This window comes from Pongo abelii, chromosome 11 (assembly GCF_028885655.2).
Source record: "Pongo abelii isolate AG06213 chromosome 11, NHGRI_mPonAbe1-v2.0_pri, whole genome shotgun sequence".
NCBI classification, from domain to species: Eukaryota; Metazoa; Chordata; class Mammalia; order Primates; family Hominidae; genus Pongo; species Pongo abelii.
This window is the reverse complement of record NC_071996.2, coordinates 41,239,477-41,243,670: the sequence shown is the minus strand read 5'-3', so window position 1 is coordinate 41,243,670 and position 4,194 is coordinate 41,239,477. Positions and strand designations below refer to the sequence as shown.

At 36.3% G+C, this 4,194-nt stretch overlaps 1 pseudogene; it reads right to left on the bottom strand.

Moving 5' to 3' along the window:
- Positions 1–3,092: 3,092 nt before the first annotated feature.
- Positions 3,093–3,738, bottom strand: LOC100456551 (transcriptional repressor protein YY1-like; annotated as a pseudogene).
- Positions 3,739–4,194: the final 456 nt, after the last annotated feature.

Here is a 4,194-nt window from a genome sequence, read left to right as displayed (position 1 = left end):
GCTTGGTGGTGTTGGAACTGTTCACTAAGTCAGTCATTCCTTAGTCTCAAAGTCAGTAGTGGAGTCACAAAGCCCATGTATTTTGCCATCTAGGCCTTCACCTGGTCTGTGGACTTATACCTGTGTGCTTGGTTGACAGGTCCAGTGGTTCCTCAGCCCATGACAGATGAGAAGGAGCTATATTGAAGGGCAAAGAGGATCTGTTGTTTGAATTTTCCTGAGAGCCTGGCTTAGTGCTGGTCCTTCTCTTAAACCTCATAACAATGAGGTTAGTACTTTTAGTCCCTGTTTTACAGGGATTGGAATAGACTGTTAAGGGGCAACTGAGAAAGAACAGAGAAGTGACAGCCAGAGGTTGAGAGGGGCCATAAAAACATAAAAGCAGGCAGAGATCTGCCACCACTTTGTAACCTGATGGTTCCTATCGCAACCCTGGGTCAAAAAGAGAATAATTTGGCCTACAATGTTTATAATGTTAATAGAAAGAAGAAAGGTGGGTAAATAAAAATCTTGGTGGGGAAAAAAAATTCTGCTCTTACCATTTCTGTATCTATTTATACCAGAGCAATAGATAAGAAAAAAGGTATGAAGACTGGAAAGGAAGAAGCAAAAACTTTCATTATTTGCATGTAGTTTGACTACATAGATATTCATAAAATACATATCAAATAAATTATTAGAATTAATAAACAAAATTAGAGAGATCAGAAGCTAAAAAGTCCAAAAATTATCTATGGTCCTATATGCTAATCACTTAAAAACTGGAAAATAAACTTCTTTAAAATACCATTTACACTTGCACAAAATTCAAATACTATTTGTGATAGCATCCTATTATTATTACAATATTGATAGAAATTACTTCAATAAAAATCTATAGAACCTGTATGCTAAAATTATAAGAATATTGAGAGAAATTTAAGAAGACCTAAACAATTGAATTGAAACTCTCAGTATTAATATTTTATTCATCTCCAGATAGCTATATAAACTCAGAAACAATGCCAGACAAAATCCTACAGAAATGTTTCTACAAAATGACCAGCTGATTCTAATTCATTTTTAGAAATTCAAAAAAAACTCAGAGTTAAAACAATCTGGAAAAAGTTGATGGAGATACAGTAGCTTATTCTAAGACTTGATCTATAGCTACAATAGTTTTAAAAAAAAAGTGGTATAGGCATACGAATAAAAAAAAAATCAACTGAATAGAATATGCTCTAGAACTAGAACCACATACATAGGATCAGTTGATTTTCAACAAAACTCCAAGATAATATTCAGGAAAAAAAATATTTTTAACAAATGGTGCTAGAACAACTGTATATTCGTATGGGAAAAAAATGAGCTTCACCCCCCCGTTTCATATTATACATGAAAATTATATCCCTGCCAAGTGGATAAAATACCTAAATATAGAAACTATAAATTTAAATTATCTAGAAGAAAATACAGGAAATTATCTTCTCTAAAAAATTACAAATATTTATTCAACAGAAAACACTAACCATATTGATAAATTTCATCAAATTTTAAAATCTTGTGCCTCAAAAGGCAAACCATTGTTTGGAATAAAACATTCTTAGTACATATGTACAACAAAGAACTTGTATCGAAAACACAGTTTTTTTTAATCTGCTAGACTTCAATAGTAAAAATAACCAACAAGCTTAAAAATGAACAGAAGACTCGGACAAATACTTCACCATAAAAATATTCAGATAGCCAGTAAAGATGTTAAAGGATACTCAAACTCATTAGTCACTAGAAATATGAAAATTCAAACATCAAAAGAAAACTCTATGCATATTAAAAGAGCTAAAATTTGAGAGTGACAATACGAAGTGCCAGAGCAGATGCATAGTAAACTAGAGCTCTTCTATGCTTCTGTAGACAATGTAAAACACACAACTACTTTGGGAAACAGTTTACCATTTTCTTAGAAAGTTAAATATATACTTCCTACATGAGTCAGCAACCTACCCCTAAGAATTTGCTCAGGAGAAATGAAAACTTATGTTCACACAAAGATGTATACATAAGTATTTATAGCAACTTTATTCATAACAGCCCCAAATTGGGTACAACCCAAATACCCATCAAGTCATGAATGGCAAAACAAAACTAGTAAAATAAATAAAAAAATAAATAAATAAAAACCTATGCATAAATACAATAGTCTAGCTGTATCTCAAAAGCATTCTGTACAGCAAACAAAACTTGATACAAGGGTACATACTATATAATTATTTTTAGTATTAAAATATCTATGCATCACTTTAATAACAAATCATTGTAACTGAGTTCAAAATAAAGGAAAGAAGATGCTTTATTTAGCTTCCAATTTCTGGGAGACTCAAGAATTATAAGTATTCTGGACAACAAAAGAAAATAAGACTGTGCTTACAGAGCTTGTTCTGCCATATTCTTTCTTTAGGATGGCTATTTTATTGTTGCCCTTTTTGTTACATGGAATGTGCACAACAGGTTTTAAAAGGTACAGCATTTCTATAACTGAGTGCCACTTTCAGTAACTGAACAGGCAAAGAAATTACACTGAACATCAGCATCCAGCAGTATTTTCTGGGAAAAACGTGACTAAAATGGATTTAAATGAACATTATTAAATCACATCTAATATTTGATACTACATGACTCCATACAGCTATATGATACAATTATACAAAATGTATTAACATCAAAGAATATAACCAAAATTCAGATAGCAAACAAATCCTATGTAACTTTTTTTACAGGAAAATATTTTTGAAGCATGCATGCAACTGCCCATTCTTTCAAAGAAAATCTACTGCAAGCAGAAGTATCAACCTCCAGAAAAATCACACATAGCATTACTAAGCATATCTTCAAAAAGTGTACAATATGCACACTTAAAAAAAATTTTAAAAATTATAAACAACAAACGAGCTTCATACTTGCAAGCATGTAAACAGAAGTCCCATTTTTAGCACTGCTGTATAAAGAATTGTCTTTTGCATCTAAGAGTTGTCCTGTTGGGAACACACTTTACAAAAAAACCATGTTTTTGAAACAAGATTAGAGAGCAAGATAAAGCATCTTTTAAAGGCTTTTTAAAATTTATGTGTGTGAAAATTGAAGTCCAGTGAAAAGCATTTCCCAGGGTCTTCAAATGTGAACTGAAACAGCTTCTCTCCAGTGTGAATCAGTTGGTGTGGTTTTAGTTTTGAGCTCTCAACAAAAGCTCTTCTACATTCGGTGCAGAAGTGGACTCCACGACGGTGGGCGTGCAGATGTTTTCTCATGTCAGTTATCCTTGAACATCTTCGTGCAGCCTTGGTGAGGGCCAGCTATTGTTCATGGGGCATCATCTTTTAAATTTTTCTTGGCTTCGTTCTGGCGAATTCTGCAGTTTTTTGGCATCTGAGATGTCAATGCCAGGTATTCCTCCAGGAGGAAGTTTCTTTCCTATCATATACTCTGAATAATTAGTAGGTGAGTTCTCTCCAGTGATCTGTTTCTCAACCACTATTTTATGGTTAACATCTTTTTGTTTTCATCCGAGTACCACATGGAGACAGATAAATTGCCCTCCAGGTTCCTGATCTGCACCCGCTTCTGCCCCCACTTCTTGTTGCCCAAGATGATGCCACATCCACCCTTGCCAGCCCCCACCATGGTGACCAGGGCCTGCTCGAGGTGGTGGTGGTAGTCTCCGCTGGCCAGCTCTGGCACCAGGATGAGTATCTTGTTCTCCATCCAAGTCGTCGCCACCCACCACCTCCTGGCATGCCTGCACCAGGATCACCTCCTGGTTGTGGTGAACCTGGGTGAGGTCATCGTGAGGAATGGCTGCAGCAGATCCTGGCCAGATGGTGTGGGTGGCCACACGCTATGCCTATGGCCACCCCTGCCACCGTCTTCATTGTCATTGTCCTCCTCCTTGCCCACCATCATGGTCTCAATGGTCTTCACCAGGATGATGTCCAGCTAGATCTACTGCAGCTCCGGGATCTCAGCCAGCATCTCCGAGCCATCTGTACCCATGCAGAGGGTGTCATCCAGTGGCCTGGGCTCCTCAGCTGCGGTGGCAGGCAAGGAGGTGGCCAACTGTGAGGAAGGAAGCTTAATTTTTATAAAGATCTAGAATAGGAAAAATGAAGCTATGGTAACAGTAATCAGACTGTCTCAGAAAAGGGGATATGGGAATTTCCT